At 38.3% G+C, this 20,060-nt stretch overlaps 1 long non-coding RNA gene across 1 annotated transcript in view; it reads right to left on the bottom strand.

The window, feature by feature from the left end:
* The window catches only part of LOC148347186 (uncharacterized), a 39,741-nt gene extending 33,406 nt beyond the window's left edge, over window positions 1-6,335 (bottom strand). The window contains exons 1-2 of the long non-coding RNA XR_015847978.1: window positions 6,168-6,335; window positions 3,948-4,004 (exon numbers count right to left, since the gene is read on the bottom strand). This is a non-coding gene — a long non-coding RNA (uncharacterized LOC148347186). The remainder of the gene's footprint in view (window positions 1-3,947; window positions 4,005-6,167) is intronic.
* Between the last annotated feature and the right edge of the window lie 13,725 nt (window positions 6,336-20,060).

The following is a 20,060-nucleotide window of genomic DNA, read 5'->3' as shown; positions in this document are numbered from 1 at the left end:
CAAGTCTCATTTTATATTTTATATACCTTGAATTATATTCTCCTGAAATAATCATGACATACAAGAATTATTTTCAAATTTTTTGGGGGTTCAAAATGTAAACAATAAACAGACATTAGTTATCAATTAATTATTACTTTGTGTCTTTAACCTGGCGAGAATTTTTAATATTTTTTTCTCGCTCTTCCTGATCCATCAGTGCCATCCGGCAGATCAAAGGCGACAGCGGAATGTTCCGGCGCCCTTGTCCATCAACGTGAGGTGGGCGTGGTACTTGTAGCCCCGCCTCCTTGCAGACGTGTCTTACCCTGCTCTCTGTGATGTCTGAGATTTTTTTTCTTTTCTTAGCGTGTGTCAACAAGCACGCGTGTAACCCGAGGCCGGCTGTCGATATTTCCCCGGACGAGCCGAGGTGACATCATTTGTTTTCGGCCCTCAAAACAGGAAGGGACACTGAATATCTCATGTTTGAGATCACTCTAACCCTTGACCCTAACTCTACATCTTATGAGATATAAGATATTGCAAAACAAAACAAAAAATTCATACATTTGTTGATTAGCTCCACCCACCCATCTAGGTACAAATCAACCGTCGGCTGTCAGTCAAGTATTCGCGGCAGCCTTGGAAATATTAGTTGGCAAAAATTTGAAGCGAAAGACTGAGCTGCTACTTGGATCAACAAAAATAAAAAGTCAAGTCACCTCATTTTTATTCGTATAGCCCTTAATCACGAGGAGTCTCAAAGGGCTGCACAGATAACGGACTATTGCAAACTACACTTTTTTACACAATCCCCTACAACCTACAAGAGGGCTAGCAAAAACTCAAAACCTCAGCAAGAGGAAAATGAGGAAACCTTGAGAAGGGACTGCACATAAGGTAATCCCCCTTCCAGGATGACCAGGTTACAATGGATGTAGCATTAAAAAACAATACAAAGATATTGTCAACGTGAAATAAAGATCATTCATGAGCTATAGAATATAAGTGTGTTTTAAGCTTAAATTTAAACCGTTCCAGCTGGGTCCAACCTCACATTCCCTTCAACTTTTTGTGACATTTCTTCTCAACGAATCTGAAGAATAACGTTTTGCCGATTTCATATTCCCCGCCCACCCGGTGGAGATCACAGGTTTTGGTTTCCTGCTTCTGGCTGTACAGTACACCAGCGCCAGTGGACACCTCATCAACTTTTCAAGAGGACTCGGAAAGCCCTCCGTCGTCGCCAATTAGTCCAGTAAATCATCGAGTGAGAAGGGAGCCATCCCATGAATAATTCAAAATGGCCGCCTCCAAGTGTGACTAATCCCCAACTCTTGACACGAGACGGACGCGTCGGCACTCACTTTTTTTCCCTTTTTTTGTTAGTAAGGCAAACAACCTCCGGGTGACATTTGCTTCAACTAACAAACAATCGATTTCAAACGACGGTTAGAACATCGCCAGAAGGGCTGAATCGAGTTCACGACATCGAGGTCAAGCTGGGTAACTATTTCATGTCGTTTGGAAAAAAAAACAGAGTAGGGTCACCAAAATCAATATATGACAATAAATTGATTATTCCTATCAAATGAAATGCATAAAAAAAAATTGTAAAAATATTTTCTTCAATTAGCTTTTATATATATATATATATATATATATATATATATATATATATATATTATTATATATATAATTGGGGCGGCAGTTGCTCAGGAGGTAGAGCGCTCGTCTTGGGATCAAGGGATCCCAGTTCGAATCCCGGCTCGTCCGTGTTACATGTCGAAGTGTCCTTGGGTAAGACACTGAACCCCTAATACCCCCAATAAGCAGGTTAGCGTCCTACATAGCTGCAATACAAGGCCGCTATTGGGAAATGTGAAGCACACTATAAAGCACTTTGGGAAGTCATTGACTTGAAAAGCGCTGTATGAATGCAGATCATTCATTTCATTTCAATATATATATATATATATATATATATATATATATACACAGTGGGACCTACTTTCAGAGCTTCGCGGGCCTAAAAAATAATAATAGTTAAAAAAAAAATAATAATAATAATATCAATAAAAAATAAAAAAAATAATAATAATGAAAAATATTACATTAAAATTAGAAATACAGTAATTTACAAAATTTGAAAACAAAATATTCAATTACAATTAGTGATTGCATTATTTTACAAAATTTTAAAACACAAATAAATGCACGTATACACTAAGCGTCACGGCCATAAACGCAAGCTCATTGGCCAGCACTCGCTGAATACTCGACTCCCCATTGGCCCATTCACTACAGTAGGCCACGCTTATCTCGTACGTATACTGTACAGCACAATACAGTACGCTTCTTGCCATTACTGTAGCCTTTGTCTCACGGTGATTTTAAAAGTTTTGTGAAGTCGTGAGGGCTCCTAAACGCTCTTCATCCCTTGGTGCAGCTTGTGAACAGAAGAAAAAGCAAAAGATGCTAACAATTACCCAAAAAGTGAGTTTATTGGACAAATTGAAAGCAGGAAAAAGATACGCTAGCGTAGACCGACAATATGGCCCTAACAAATCCACTGTTAGATACATAAAGAAGGAAAAGAAGAACATCTGCAAAACTGCTGCAATATCTTTCACGAAAGATGCCAAAAGCGTTTTAAACACCCAGAATAAGACCATGGTGCGAATGGAAAATGCACTGTTTATTTGGATCCACGATTGTAGGGCGAAGAAAATCAGCCTGGTTGCAAACCTAATCCGAGGTTAAAAGAACTTATTGTAAGAGGTAAGTTAAATTTTGTTTTATTGTTTGATTGTTTAACAAGAATCTCTCTCTCTAACCGTATTCCATATGGTGTACTGTATTGTACTGTATACAGGGGGGGTGTACTGCAAAGGTTTTTTTTTTTTTTTTGAAGGGGCGTCGCTACTTCGCAGATTTTCACTTTTCGCGGGTGGTTTTGGTCCCCATTAACCGCGATAACAAAGGTCCCACTGTAATATTCGATGTGTTTCCAATATGTTACAAATGAACTACAAATATATAATGTAAGGTCAACTTGGGAATCAAAAAAGTGAACTTACAAATAAAAAAAATAGACTTCAAAATAAATTAAGTAAACAAAAAATCCCATTAATAAAAAACTCAAACTCATTAAAAAAAATAAAAAATCAAGCAACACCAAACACCCCTGAAACAAAATACAGAAATAGAAACACCAAATCCCCCCAAAATACAAAACCCCACACAAAATAACTCAGGTGTCAAAGGAAAAAAAATACAGAGGTTACCCCCCAAAAAACAAAAACAAACCAAAACCCCAAAATAACAAAAAGAAAAAAGAAACACAAAAACTAGAAAAAAACATCCCAAAATCCTTAGACCAAAGCGTTTTCTTTATACGACCAAACTTAACTTTTTGTTGGATCAGAAATTAATTTATGGAGGCGGACTATTCATATTTTTACTGTCAAAAGTTTTAATACTATTAAGTATGTATGTAATATTAGGGCTAAATACTATTTGGATAAAAGATAGATCAAAGTAGTAACAGTATCAGCACTTGGTATATCACTGAGTACCTAAGAGCTTAGTTCTCTAAAACTTGTATCGAGCAACCTTACTTTTAATATATATATTTTTTGCAGAACTGCCAAACTTTAAAAATCATATTTCAGGATGGATAAAGAGATTTTCGATTTGGAAAAAAATCTCTCCTCGTAGCATTTAAGAACTCTAGTTTTAGGTAGAAAGGGCTTCTTTGACAATGTTATTAAATAAATAAAAAAAAGAAAAGAAAACAAAAAACAGCGATCCATTATAACTTTACTGTACAAATTTCTTATAAATAGAACTGCTTCCGTAGTGCAGTGGTTAGCACATTCACCTAACGTGCAAAATGTCCTCGGTTTGAGACCGGATTAAAACATATGCTTGGAGAGGGATGGGCACCACCAGGCTGTACTTACCCAAGACACACCACAGGAAATTGTGCCCCTACGACCAGTGTGGTTACGGGTTCCAACCTACCAAGCAAACAGAGGGTTTGTACACCTGTTTCATGGCCAAATTCTGGCACGTTCTAAGGATTACAAAATAATTTTTTTCTAAATGAAAAAATCCAGTGTGAATTATGTATTTTGCAGAGCCACAAATATATCTGCAAGACATTTTTAGATCTTGAATAAATCGTGAATATATTTGTGGATCTGAACAATACGTGTGTGTGTCTTTAAGACAAATCTTTCCTCATATAGGTCTTGGGAACAAATGACAGTAATAAATAGATTACATTTTCAGATGCAGGATGTTTTTCCCATTTATCATTGGGAAATGCTATCTTAATAAATATCTATAATTGATACAAAATCCTTGCACTAATACACATCTCATAGTGCCCTGTTTAGGTGTAGCATGCACCTGGAACCTTCGCTTTGAGGGTGCTGGTATTCAGGCCCCGGTGCTGTGGAATGCTCTGCCCTATGAGATTTGATCTGAAGCCTCAGTGGAACTGTTCTAATCTAGACTTGAAACACACTAATATTTTATATTCCATAGCTAATGAATGGCTTATATTTCTTGTTGACAATATCTATGTATTGTTTGTTAATGCTACATCCATTGCAACCTGGTCATTCTTTTGATTTGATTTTTATTTTATATTATACTTTAATTATTTAAAGGTTATTTTTATTTTTATTGTTTGTTAATGCAGAAATAAATAGAGGGAGACCAAGGGGAAGGCCGCGGTTGACGTGGATGGATGGTGTTATGAGTGCACTGCATTAAATAGGTCTAAATGTAGTGGAAGCTAGAGCTCTTGTTGGTGATAGGAATGAGAGAGGTGTTGTAAAAGGATAGTGGGATGTTTAGACGCGTTCTAAGGGATGGGTGGGGCATCCGTATGATGCGGCAGGGGTAAACCAGTGAAAGCTCTCGGGCCCTGCTGTTGAACAGAACAGTGTGTTGTGTCACCCTGACCCAAGTGACATGGCCCCCTTCTTGTGTCCCATTTCAGCTGGAGGGACGAAAGCATGACCAACTTGGGTGCTGAGGTGCTTAACTTGTTTGAGTGTTTGAGCATTTGGGTTGGCCATGGTCCCCAAAAATCTGTGTGTGTGGTTTTTGCTACTTTTTATCCTTTTTTTATTTACTTTGTTTGTTGTGTATGTGTTTGTCTTACTGTCGGTCACCCCTCTCGAGAGATATGACCAGGGTGAATAGTTAGATAGTTAGTGTGACATCTAAACATCTATTGCAGCCGGTCATCCTGGAAGGAGGATTACGTCATGTGCAGTCCCTTCTAAACGTTTCATTTTCTTCATGCTAAGGTTTTGAGTTTTTCCTTGCTCTCATGTAGGTTTTAAATCACAGGACAGTGTAATAAATGTCCGTAGTTTGCAATAGCCTAAAGGCTATACAGATAAACATGATTTGACTTGACCTGTCCTCTGACGCTTCATAGGATAATGCCATACAAACTAATACCAGCTGCTGTTAATCACAAGGGAGGAAGAAATGCAATGGCAAAGTGATGCCACTAGAGGGCCATGTCGGCGTTATTTTTAAGCAAACTTGTTGAGAAACATGGCAGCAATTTTAAGCGCTTCGCCCAAAATTCAAATTTTTTTTTCAATTCTTGAAAACACGACATTAAAATTCAAGCATTTCAAGCACTCTTACAAACTCAGTGTTTAATATCTGTACCAATAAACATTTGTAAACATCTACATTTTCAATACAAAAATGTTCCGTTTTTTAGTAGTTTTTATGGAAAATGCAAATTTCGTTTTTTCTATGAACGGAATATTCCTAGCATTTGCTACCTCTGTAATTGGAATAGCTAATGAGTCCCATCTTATTTGAACGTTCCAAAAGACAAACACGTGAACCAAAACAGACGACAAGACCATCAGAGGACCGCTTTTTAATAATTTATTGTCCTCAGTCGTCTCAAATCTCCTCCCTGCGAGCTCTGCTTTCCTCGCCGTTGCTAATTACAGCAACGATCCAACAGCTCTGGCTAATGAATCCGGCACCCGTTAGCATAAAAGCGCCGGACAATAAGCAGGAACGAGGAAGCGTTTGCTTAATGACATTTTAGGTGATACTTGGCTTTGTCCTCCGTCCAAAAATGTATCTGGCAAAGTTCGGTCCCAAAAAAACCCAACAAGGCGATTATGTCTTACCTTTGGAGATAATTGCCCAGGAACTTGCAGAGGAACTTGAAGAGCAACTTTCTGAAGCCAGGAATGCACCAAGGACCTTTTCCTGAGTGCTGAAGAAAATATTGCTATTCATTTATAAATAGTTTTCGTGTTACACACAAAAAGTAAATCAGTTTTTCTAGTTCATCATTTTTGGGGGTTTAGAGGGTGGTCGAAGACTCAAGGCTTTGAGTTCTGCATGTGAAATCACTAGGGGGCAATATTGAGCCAGAAAGCAGAAAAGCAGGGAAAGGAGGGATGTTCAGAGCTCCCTAAAATAATTTACTTACGAGATGGATGTAAACAAAAGGGGGGTATGTTAAACAAATATGCGCCGCAAAAATATATCTTCTTTTTTAACGGATAAAAAAAACGAAAAAGTGGGCGGGAAAAAATTATTCAGCCCCATTGAGTTAATACTTTGTAGCGCCACCTTTTTCTGCGATTACAGCTGCAAGTCGCTTGGGGTATGGTTCTATGAGTTTTGCACATCGAAAAACTGATATTTTTGCCCATTCCTCCTTGCAAAACAGCTCGATCTCCGTAAAGTTGGATGGAAAGCGTTTGTGAACAGCAGTTGTCAGTTCTTTCCACAGATTCTCAATTGGATTGAAGTCTGGACTTTGACTTGGCCATTCTAATACCTTGATATGTATTTTGGTGAACCATTCAATTGTAGCTCCTGCTTTATGTTTTGGATCATTGTCTTGTTGGAAAACAAATCTCCCAGTCTCAGGTCTTTTGCGGAATCTATCAGGTTTTCTTCCAGAATGGTCCTGTATTTGGCTCCATCAATCTTCCCATCAATTTTAACCATCTTCCCTGTTCCTGCTGAAGAAAAGCAGACCCAGAACATGATGCTGCCACCACTATGCTTGAGCTGTGCTGCTTTTACGCCAAACATAACATCTTGCATTGTTGCCAAAAAGTTAAATTTTGGTCTCATCTGACCAGAGCACCTTCTTCCACATGTTTGGTGTGTCTCCCAGGTGGCTTGTGACAAACTTTAAATGACACCTTTTATGGATATCTTTAAAAAATGGCTTCCTTCTTGCCACTCTTCCATAAAGGCCAGATTTGTGCAATATACGACTGAGTGTTGTCCTATGGACAGATTCTCCCTCTTCAGTTGTAGATCTCTGCAGTTCCTCCAGAGTGATCATGGGCCTCTTGGCTGCATCTCTGATCAGTTTTCACCTGTATGAGCTGAAAGTTTAGGGGGACGGCCTGATCTTGGTAGATTTACAGTTTGTATCCAGATCCAGCTTTAAAGTTGTCCACAACAGTATCTCAGACCTGCCTGGTGTGTTCCTCGTTCTTTATGATGCTCTTTGCGCTTTAAACAGACTTCTGAGACTATAACAGTGCAGATGCATTTATACAGAGACTTGATTACACACCGGTGGATTCCATTCATAATCGTTAGTCATTTAGATCAACATTGAATCATTCAGAGATCCTCACTGAACTTCTGGACAGAGTTTGCTGCACTGAAAGTAAAGGGGCTGAATAATTTTGCACACCCACTTTTTCGGTTTTTATTTGTTAAAAAAGTTCAAAATATCCAATAAAGTGTGTTCCACTTCATGATTGTGTCTCATTTATTGTTGATGCTTCACAAGAAATTACAATTTTATACCTTGATGTTTGAAGTCTGAAATGTGGCAAAAGGTCACATAGTTCAAGGGGGCCAAATAGTTTCGCAAGCCACTGTAATACTTCAAAAAGCTGCAGAAATATGCACCCCCCAAAAAAATAAAAAAAAGCTCATACATTTGGTAACTATAACAAAAATCTTAAATAATTAAATTGATAAAAGGTGCAGAAATGAGTTGACCTTTTGAGAAACATGCATTAAAAAAAAGAAAGCTCTGCTGAAATTTGGTGACCTTTACACTGACCGTTAATCCATTTTATTTATATCATATTGCCTTAACTCAACTTGAGTTAATCTTGTGTTTTTTTAATATTCATAATATTCTTTTATCTATAAATGCAGATATTTGGTGACTTTTTAACTTTTTTAAAAATATGCACCCAAAAATGGATCATTTTAAAAACAGAAAGCTATAGAAATTTGGTGACTTTTAAAGAAATACGAGAAAAGATGCACTCAAAAATGAATAACTCTTTTTATCGAAGCTGCAGAAAATTGGTGCCTTTTTAGGAAATATGCCCTCTAAAACAAATCAATCCACTACCTGTCAGTTTCAGGTGTGTTGGCGGTTTTCCATGTTTTCCGTGTGAATGAGAGCATTGTCCCACAAGGGACTGAGGGGGCATTGTTGTCCCCCCTCCCTCCGCCTTTAAATCCAAAGGGGACGCGGCTGTCACCAGCAAGAGCCCAGAGGACACGCTGCCGCCACCGTCTTACTTTTGTCTTGCTGGTTACAAGGGGACTACTTCTAGGAACAGACCCCCCCCACCGCCCTTCACACACAACCAGTCACCCTCCCCCTGATCAAATGATGCTGCTGGACGACGGCTGTCAGCACTCCTTTGATTGGCCGGCAGATTGATAGACGAGCCCGATCGGGATTGTCTGTTTGACATGAACCTCAAGTGTCTCGTTTGTTTTGGATGAGTAAAAAAAAAGGAAAAAAAAATACCTGGCAAGTTCTGACCCTTTACACACTTTTTTTCGGGGGGAGAGACATGCCCGGCTCTCCTTAATGGCCCTTTGTCCAACCTGCAGGCTCAAGGGTCAGGGGTCAACCGCACCTGAGGCCAATTCCCACAAACAAAAGCTCCTTGTGATTACTGGCCCCGGCTTCCACGTCTCCCGCTAAAAAGCAAACCCCCGCCCCAGACAAATGTCATCGTTTTTTCTATTTTTTAAAATAAATGCCCATTTTTGTAATTTAGAAAGCATGCATGATGAAGGATGTTGAGTTAGGATATTTGCCTTATAAGAGGATGCTACATTACCCATTTTGGGTTGAGGAGGACTGATTCCCTCCGTAGGTTTTTTATTTTCAACTATGCCTCAAAAATGTTTTGATACTATCTCAAATATTGGGTTGTTAAAGTATAAAACAACCCACCTAATATGTTTAAGCTCTAATAACTGGGCCACATGGTTTTTAAATTGTGGGTGTAAAATATTTTAAAATATATAATAATAACGAATCATTTATATATATATATATATATATATATATATATATATATATATATATATATATATATATATATATATATGGCTGCACGACAGCTGAGTGGTGAGCGCCCTGCAGCATAATTCTGAGGTCATGGCTTCAAATCAAGCTACCAGCATTCCTGCGCGGAGTTTGCATGTTCTCCCCATGCTCACATGGTTTTCCTCCGGGCATTTCAGTTTCCACCCACATTCAGGTTCAAATGGTCCCTGGGTGTGAATGAGTGCGTGAGTGAGTTGTCTGTCCCTGTGTGCCCTGCGACTGGCTCGCAACCACTGCCAGAAGATAGCTGAGATGGGCTCTAGCACCCCCGGGATAAGCGGTGCAGATAATGGATGGATGGATGGATATATATAAATATAAATGCCTCCAAAATGTTTCTTTGAATGGTGTCAATAAATGATTTAAACACATTTTGGGTTGTATCAGATGAAATCCTCCCCAAACTTTTTACCACAGAGGAGGAAGTCGCTCTTGAAGTGCATCTTCCAAAAGTAAGTTAAACTCATCTTTTTTTATCTTTACAGAGCATATTATTTGGTGAAACTATTATTTTTTAGTACAAAACAATACAGGTAACGTATACAAGCCTCAAACATACTTATATACATTAAAACATACAAAATATAGCACTGAAGCAACTTACGAACAAATTCAAATTACGAACGATGGTCCAGAACCTATTTGTTCGTAAGTAGGGCAGTGGCTGTAAATCGCTAAATGGTCCGTTACACAGAAGCTCATTGAACAGGCAATCTGATTAGGTGTGCGGTAGGAATGGGCCAAGCTACACACAGGGCATGACTAGTGTTGCGCATGTTACTTTAAAAAAGTAATTAGTTTTAGTTATTCAATACTTCTTTCAAAAAATATGTAACTCAAATACCCTATAGCAAAAGTAACTAGGTACAGGGAAAAGTAACTATTTCGGTTACTCAAAAAATAAGTAGTTGTATGAAATTGAATTCTTCTGAGCAAATACGAAACACTGAGGTGACGTCTTTGAACAGAGTTTACTTGAAGAGATGGGAATTACGACTATTTCTAGAGAACTGTTTTTTTCTGGCTCGGCTCACTAAAAAGAGATGGCTTTTGGGTCCCAAACAGCTCTTTAGGTTTGTTTTTGTTCCTTAAATCGCTACATTACTAATTATCGTGTAACATTATGCACAGAATGACTTAAAAAAGGGGGGAATAACCCCCTTCTATACATGCAAATATTGTTGACAGAAGAATAAAAAATAAACTCAAACTCAACGGCTCACTTCTTGGCTTCTCTCCTGGCGCAGATTGAAGGGCAACAGATGGGAGTCTTTAAGTTGCCGTACTAGGGTAGGGGGAGGATGTGGATAAAAGAATTGTGGTGGTGGTGGTAAGGGGGGGGGGCGTACCTGTCGGGGCACGAATGCAACAGGTGAAGCCTGTCCCCGAGGCCTTGCCCCCTCCACCTGTCGCATTGTCGCCCAGATCAAGAACAGCAGGGGGTGTCCTCCTTACCCCCACTCCCTGCCATCACAACCCCCTCCTCCCCTAACGCATCACGTGTCTATATCTACACTCTATTTTTTTGCGTTTCAAACATTGTCAGTTAGCATGAGAAGTGACATCTGCTACTTTTGGAATGACAAATAAAACATGTGAGGAAGACCATGCCCCTTTCACCCGCCCAGCTCTTTGATTTCTTAGCCTAGCGTCATCGCTATAAACAACGGAAAAGGCTAATGATATTGATCGTCGCCGGTGATATACGACGTCGAATCGGAAGCCTTTGTGACATCAAGCCACAGCTGCTTGGCGCTATTCGCTTTTGTCGTCTTTGATTCGGGAGGGGAACCCCTTCCCGAAACTTCATACGAACAAAATGATTCAACGTGGTTGCCTTGTCAAGCGGTCCTTTAAAAAACGTATTGGCTAACAAGCTAAAATCGAAACAAATTTTAGGGTTAATACACCTTTTCAAATTACAAGCACTTCACTCTAAATTAAAGCCTTATCAACAATTACAAGCAACCGTACGAACCCTGACATTTTGCAAAAAGTATAAATAGCTAGCTATGTAAATTAAAATTGATGGTTGCAAACATTATTAGCAAGCTAGCTAAATCCTTCAAAACAATTGTAGCAAACAGTTTTAGTTAGCTACGTAGCTAGTTTAATTCAAAACAAAAGTAAGAAGGTTGCAACAAACCAGAAATGGCCTTTTAACTCATTCAGTGCCAGATGTTTCTCTTAAATAAGAAGCACCGGTGCCAGACAATTTTTTCCATTTTGACTCAAAGACCAACAAAAAATTTTAGCTTTGAAGCTGTACATGCATAGGACACATCTAAAGAAAGCTTGAACCCTCATCGTCCAATAGAAAAAAGTATCTTTATAGCTTTTACTATTTTTAGTGAACAACAGTTGAACATTACAAAGTTTCTCGAAAATACTTGTTTTCAAGAAAACTGAGAAAACTGGCTTTTTGTGAAAGGATGCATTCAACCAGAACTTTCTCTTCAGTGTCATGGTTGCCATGGCGTCCAATTGGCCCCGCCCGTGTGTGTCACGGTTGCCGTGGTGCCCAATTGACCCCGCCTGTGTGTGTCACAGTTGCCATGGTGCCCAATTGGCCCCGCCCATGTGGTGCCAGCTGTGACTCGTTGAGAGATTGACTTTCTGTTTGTATAAAGCTCAGCGCTCTCTTGCTTCAGGGTCAGCCCCTCAAACGAACTTCTGCCCCACAAAAAAAGTAGGTTCTGACTCAGTCCTGTTTTCCTGTGATATCTCCAGTCCGGTATTGTTCCCGTTTATTTTTGTTTTGTTTAATCTCGGGGCTGCGGCTGTCCCGTTGGCGCCAACAGCCCTGGTCGCTGATTGGCTCCTTGCCACTTTTTAAACCCTCCGGCTCCCTGTTACCGACGTCAGACCGTCCCGTGAACCTACGCTTTTGCTAGGCAAGCGCCGTACCCTCCGACAATCTCCTGCCCTGTTTTCTCCTGCCTGTTACCTGTTGCCGACCCGTTCTGGACCCGTTTCTGCCCTGCTCTTCCGCCCCGGCCATCGACCTGTTTTGCCCTGTTTCCTGCCTTATACTTGTTGCCGACCTCTTTTTCTGGACGCGATTACCGCCCTTGCTCCCCTGTCCCAGCTACCTACCAGCTTTCCTGCCACCCACGACTATCCCCGCTCGACGCGGGAGTGCCGATCATCTGACCGTGGAAGCAAGCACTGCTCTCTATTTCAATAAAACTGAGTTTAACAAACGCTATTGGGTCCTGTCTCCGTTTCTGGCTTGTGACACCATCTGTCCGATATCAACTCGGGCAATTGGAATCGGTCTCGTCGTTCTCTGGCTTCCGGTCTTTCCATGCCAGACCGGCTAGTTAACGTGCACGACTCCCCATTTCCCATAAAATAAAGGGTTGTGTGAGAATGTCACTCGATTGGGTCCTGTATCTGTTCTGTTTCCTGACATTCAGTGCTTTTTGAAAAGATATATATTTTTGATACCCCAAATATCTAAACAATGCTTTCTAAAAACACAAGGGCACTTTTTTTTGCAAAAAAACATTTTATTGCAAAAAGACCGAACTTATGCATGAGCTATTCATAAACTTTGCAAGAACATTTTAGCCCCCGCTGTTTCCGGTGAAGGTTTAACATGATTTGGGTCATCATGGCGATCACGCACAAAACATCATCCCTTGCTGTTGTGACACTGACGTAGTGTCTTTGTCATCTTTTTTTAGAAAGAATAAGGCTTTGGAGCATAAACTTTAACTTTATATTATATCCAGACAGAAGAGCAGCTTCAGCGACAGACTGCTGTCACTGTCTTGTACCACGGACAGACTGAAGAGATCTTTTCTTCCTCATGCCATGAGGCTCTTTAACTCCACCCGGCGGAGAAAGGCCCACATTAAACCACACCTCCTACATTGCATATTACCGTACTTTTATTGCAGTGCGTATTTTATGTAGCACTATCTAAATACTCTATACAACACGCTACAGTGGGTATTAGCATGTCACATTGGGTATTTGTATATTGTATTCCTTTTGCATTATTATTTTATTGTTTTTAGCGAAGGGATGCTGCTGGAAATGTGAATTTCCCTGTGGGGATGAATAAAGTATCTATCTATCTATCTATCTATCTATCTATCTATCTATCTATCTATCTATCTATCTATCTATCTATCTATCTATCTATCTATCTATCTATCTATCTATCTATCTATCTATCTATCTATCTATCTATCTATCTATCTATCTATCTATCTATCGATCTATCGATCTATCTACCAGCTCAGTAGCCTAGATGGTAGTGTGCCCGCTTTGAGACTGGGAGGTCGCTGGTTCGCGCCTCGACATACCTAATTGGTATAATGGCGGCGCCCTCTGGCTGCGGCTGCATCGACTCGCTACAACGGGTCAGGTGTATCGACATTTCGTTCTGTGTACATTGTTACAAAGAATGACAATACAAAGGAAATTATTATTATTATTATTATTATCTATCTATCTATCTATCTATCTGTCTATCTATCTATCTATCTATGTTTTATCTTCACTTTTCTCACCACACTGCGCATACTCGACATATAGGCCGCCCAAACACTGTCATACAGTTTCATATGTCGGAGACAGGAAGCAGAACGAGCTTTTCAGTGTGTTGACAAAGATCGGATCAACGCCATTCCTGCCATCTAGTGGTGATTTTTCTTACTGAGCTCATTCCCAGAGGCTTGATACTTACTGATTAGCATTGTTAAAGCCTTAATAACACTTTTTTATTTAACGTTTTGGGACTTGGCGACAATGATTCTGAAAAAATACAGAAAACAGTTTTAGATAGCAAGCTAAATCATCGTAGCAAACAGTTAAGGTAGATGGGTAGCTAGCAAAATTTAAACAAATGAGAAAAAGGTCAAGCAAAGAGAAGCTCTATTAATTTTTCTCAAAAAAAATCAACTACAACAGTATCGGCTAGCAAACTAAGTTGATTTAAAAAAAATGAAGCAAACGGAATTTGGTAGATTGCTAATTTCAAAACAAATGTAGGAAAAAAAAAAGTTGTAACAAAGTGCTAGATTTAAAAAGACTTTTTTTCAAGCTAGAAAATTAGCTAAGAACACGATCTAGCTATAGATAACATTATTTTTTTTTTTGTAACCAGAAATTATCAAAATTGCGATGGATCAAAAATAAAATGATAAATTCATGTTTTGTTTCAAACAAAAAAGAAATGCAGTCCAATTATTTATTTTTTCTTTTCAGTTTTTCATTTTTTCTAACGCACAAGGTTAGCCAAGATTTTGTGTAAGAGATGTACGGTTCTACATGATAATATTTTTTTCTGTTTATGATTAGCTTGTAAAAAAACAAATAAATGCTAATAAGCATGACAGCAACTTTACGTTAAGCTAAATTTTCCCACGGCGTTTGCTAGTTTTTATGCCGTCTTTTAAAACTCTTTAGCGGGGTTTTATGAACACGACTATTTGCCTTCAGGCATGAGAAGGGAGAAGCTTTCTTCTCTCAGCTCTCGCACTCAATGCTAGTCACGCGAGCCTTGTGAAAAACACAAAAGCACGGGAAAGCACACACAGTCGCAGGAAAACGCAGACAAAATGAGTCACAACGCCGGATTGTGTACAGTCGAGTTTTCGTTTTATGTGGCCGTTTGAACTATTCGCTCCACATGTTACGCTTTTCAACATGTGGGTCGGTTCCTTGTTTGCTAGCCTCGACTTTGCCCATCGTGGGAAAAGTCGTAGACGGTTGCGGGAGGAGTTATGTATGTGAAATTAAAATGATAAATGAAATCAATCAAAATCAATTTTCGAATGTACTTTTAGTATCACGGTTCACTGATCCTCTAATCACGAGGGTAATAGGGGCTCACTTCCTGTGGTGTGTCTAGGGCAAGTACAGCCTGGCGGCACCAATAAAATATTAAAATACAATAAAATATGTAAAATCATATTAAAATAAACCCTAAAAACAAAATTAAATAAACAAGACACACAAAATAAATTCAAATTACTCTAAAACAATAAAAATCAATTCCTCAATGTAGTTAAATATACATAAAAATAACATGAATACAATTAAAATGATTCAAAAATAAATAGTTTGATATCATATAATTCGATAATTTGAAAAAATACTAAAACAACAAGGACTACAAAAATAAAATAATAAATCAAATCAAAATTATTTTAATATCAATAAAATTAACCAAAAAAACAACAAAATCAAATTAAAATAAATACAATTAAAATATATTCATTAAATCATTTTTAAATAGGTTAAATCATATGAGTAAAATTACAATAGTTAGATAAAAACAAACAAAAAAAATTTAAACAAAATGATAAATAGATTAAAATCCCTCATTTAATCTTAATCTAAGAAATCAATTCATAAATATTTTAATATGATAAAGATAAATAAAAATTCAATCTGAATAAAACATAAAATCAAAATTGATACAATTAAAATCAATTCCTGAATGTATAGTAATATATGGATACATATGGATTCATTTTAAAATACAAATTAAAGCTGAATTTTTAAAAAAATGAATGGAATTAAAATCAATCCTAAAATGATTTTTAATATATGAACAAATAATTTCAAATAAAAAAATAGAACTACAGAAAAATCCCAAAAGATGAAATGAATGAAATTTTTAAATAATCCTATTTGTAATATTTTTGAGACTTTTTATGTTCAATTAATATTCGGGGATATTGTTATTAATGTTTTATTGAAAAAATAAAAAAAAATCGTCTTGTGGCAACTAAAGAGTCTATTTGTCATGCTTTTTCACTCGATGTTTTTAAAACACTCTTGATAATGTCGTGGAGAATCCTGCCACTGTTTGAAAAAACCCCAAAAAACTGTTGTAATCCAGTTAATAGCTTTTTTGCGCATGTGTCCCTAATCAAATGTCCCCTGGTGGCGTATTGCATTGATTAATTTGGGATGGCACAATGTCCACGAAGTCGCCAAATGGAGCAAAAACAAAGCAGTAAAAAGCAAAGCTGGCATGGGCTTCAAAACGACCTCGGGCGGGGGCGGCTAAGGGAGGGGGTTAGGGGGTTTGTCTCCGGCTTCAATCGTTGCTCAATACCTCAAAAGAAAGACCAATAATAAAAAGTCTCATCGTCCCCGCCCCGACTCGGACTGCACGACATCCACTGTGGGCACGGCTCACGCATACAATACACACACAAAAATCAAAGACGGTTGGGGGGGCTAGGGGGGTTTCCAGCCTGTCCTTTTGCAGAAGTTATTTAAATGCTTTTGGGAATAATACATCATCCGTCCATCCATCCATTATGTTCCACTTATCCGGGGTCGGGTCACGGGGGCAAAAGCCTTAGCAGGGAAGCTCAGACCTCCTTCTCCCTGGCCACTTCTTCCAGTTATCTGACGGGATCCCGAAGCGTTCCCAGGCAAGCCTAGAGACGTAGTCTCCCTAGCGTGTCCTGGGTCGTCTCCGGGGCCTCCTGCTGGTGGGACATGCCCGGAAGACCTCCCGAGTGAGGCGTCCAGGAGGCATCCTTATCAGTTGCCCGAGCCGCTCCTCTCATTGCGGAGGAGTAGTGGCCCTACACACTTCAATGACCGAGCATCTCACCCTATCTCTAAGGGAGCACCCAACAGAAGAAACTCGTTTCAGCCGCTTGTATCCAGGATCATGTTTTTTTGGTCATGACCCACTGTCTATGACCGTAGGCGAGGGTAGGAATGTTGATCAGCTGGTAAATCGAGAGCTTTGTCTTTCGGCTCGGGTACTTTTTCACCATGATCAATATAGGGTTCGCATGACAGAAAACGCCGCAAAAATCCGTCTGTCGATCTTTCGTCCCATAATACCTTCACTCGTGAACAAGACCAATAGATACTTGAACAACCCTTTTCTGGCTGAGAACCATGGTAATTATATGTAAGATCTGACCTAAAAAATTCGCGGCCCAACCCGACCCGAGTCACAGGTTCTAAACCCGAACCCGCCCAAACTCGACGGAATAACTTGATTGGATAAACAATCCCCCAAAAAACCTGAAACTTAAATGTGCTGCCAAATTAAATACGAAACTTTACTTCAGCCGTGTGTACTTCAGCGCCGAACTTTGCGTTTCGTAGTCTCTCTAGCGTGTCCTGGGTCGTGTTCCGCCCCCCCAAAAGCTTAGATGTGCTAAAAGTAATATAAAAGGATATAAGCACGATGAAAAAAGCAAAAGGGCTCTTTGAACTAAGATGGGCATTGTTAACACATAACTTAATAGAAAAATATTTAACTATCAACATGTGTGAGGAAACCTTCAACTCTACCTTGAAAATAAAGGAAAAAATAACACTTTAAATAATAGATTTATTATTATTATTTTATAAAAATATGAAAAAAAATACTTAAAATATTTTCTTATAATTTTAATATTTTCAGTAAAATAAGCAATTTATTAAAAACATTAGATAGATAGATAGATAGATAGATAGATAGATACTTTATTCATCCCCGAAGGGAATTAATTTCAGTTAGCGTTTTCAATTTTTTTTTCTCGTTTCATTCTTTTTAGTTGAATAGGAAAAGTAATGATTCAAAAATTATTTTTATACTCATTTGAATATTTTTTTAAAAACAGAAAAAATAATGCTTGAAATAAAATATATTTACGTTGAATAATTACTTTTAGTGAAATGGAAAAAATGGCACTTGAAATAGCAAAACAATCTGCCATTTAAGACAAAATACATTAGGACTAATAAATTTCCTTTTTTCCTCTCTTTTTGTAATATTTTTAGTCAAAAAGGAAAACTAATCATTCCAATAATATTTATAAGTGGGGACAATAATATCTTGTTTTTTTAAAAACTTGATATATTTTATTCTGATTTCAGGAAAGAAACATCATTTAACATAGCAAGAGTTGTTGAAGAGTATGGAAGGAAGCTTTGATGTGGACGTGAATGTGAAGGCAGGCCTTGTTGATCCTCGGCCTCGCCCCCTTCCTTAGGTGAAACCTAACCTGCATAGGGATGGCAGATCACAGGCCCTCCAAATCTCAAAGAGACAATTATCCTCAATTGGAGACTAAGAACAAACACTTTGTAAGCGGCGCGAGGGCTCTTTCTTCTCTAGGGGGGCGGGGGTCAAAGTGGCCCCCACGGCCCCCAAGCGGCCAGGTCAAATATGAGTTTGAAAATGAAACAAGAAAACTTGATTTGGCCTTGTTGTGATGCTTCATGGATGTAGCAGCTTAAGTGGCTTATTTCTATTTCATTTCTGAATATATATCGTATTTATTTTTGTTATTAATTTATTGTTTCTTTATATCATTTATTTATTTGCTTGAATTTTTAATTGATTTTTGGGGGACTCTTTTTTTATGAATAACATATATGAATGATTAAAAAATATATATGATTACTTGTTTTTTATGCTTTTTATTTCTCATCTCATCTCATCTCATCAGCTGCACTGCTTATCCTCAGTAGGGTCGCGGGGGTGCTGGAGCCCATCCCAGCAATCATCGGGCAGTTCTATTTTATCTTAATCTTTTTAAAACCTTATTTGGTTTTTTTTTGGTTAATATTTTTTGTTGATATATCAATTTCTTATTTTTTTTACATTGTCCTCATTTATTTATTAATTTAGGTAATTTCATTCATAATTTTTATTTTTTATTTTCTCTGTTTCACTGAATTTTTATAACTTCTCTATATTAATAATTCGAACGTTTTGTATTTATATTGTTATATACAGTACTGTAGATAGATGGATAGATAGATAGATAGATAGATAGATAGATAAATAGATAGATAGATAGATAGATAGATAGATAGATAGATAGATAGATAGATAGATAGATAGATAGATAGATAGATAGATAGATAGATAGATAGATAGATAGATATAGATAGATAGATAGATAGATAGATAGATAGATATAGATAGATAGATAGATAGATAGATAGATAGATAGATAGATAGATAGATAGATAGATAGATAGATAGATAGATAGATAGATAGATAGATAGATAGATAGATAGATAGATAGATACTTTAAACAGAGTTGCCTGGCACAACCGAATGTTTGATCTTACATTACACATAGTCCAGCGTTTTTCCGAATTGCTCAGTCCACAATTGAATGGATTTGGGAGTACAGTCAATAAACATGCCCGATTAAAGTCGCCGTCGACGATAAAGCTCCGTTGGGGTAGTGCAAGCTGCTGTTTAGCAGCGGGCAGGAGATTTAGCGCTATGCTAACGTTAGCATCTGGTGAAACTGCTAGCGGTGGAAAGTATACAGCAAATACAAAGACCACAGTTAACTCTCCCGGTACATAGCTAGAAACTCCATATCGAGTGAGCAGTGTGTGTCAATGGTTCCGCTATTATTGTAGCGCGTAGTCTCCAACCCCTGTTTTTACCGGAGTCTTCGTCTCGTTCGAGCCGGTGATGTAATGCGGCGTCGGGAAAGCCAAGACTCCGTGATGACAAAAAAAAAGTCCTCCAATTCCGGACGTTGTTGTTGGCGATCCGCAGCTCAATTCGCTCATTGTGGACGGATGAGAAAAAGAATACAATATACAAATACCCAGTGTGACGTGCAAATGCCCACTGTAGCGTGTTATATAGAATAACTAAATAGTGCTACACAGAATACATATTGCAATAAGATTCAGTAATATGCAATGTAGGTTGGCATATAT

This window comes from Urocampus carinirostris, chromosome 19 (genome assembly GCF_059441175.1).
Source record: "Urocampus carinirostris isolate Australia breed hairy pipefish chromosome 19, RoL_Ucar_1.0, whole genome shotgun sequence".
Taxonomy (NCBI): domain Eukaryota; kingdom Metazoa; phylum Chordata; class Actinopteri; order Syngnathiformes; family Syngnathidae; genus Urocampus; species Urocampus carinirostris.
This window is presented reverse-complemented; position numbering and strand designations above follow the sequence as displayed.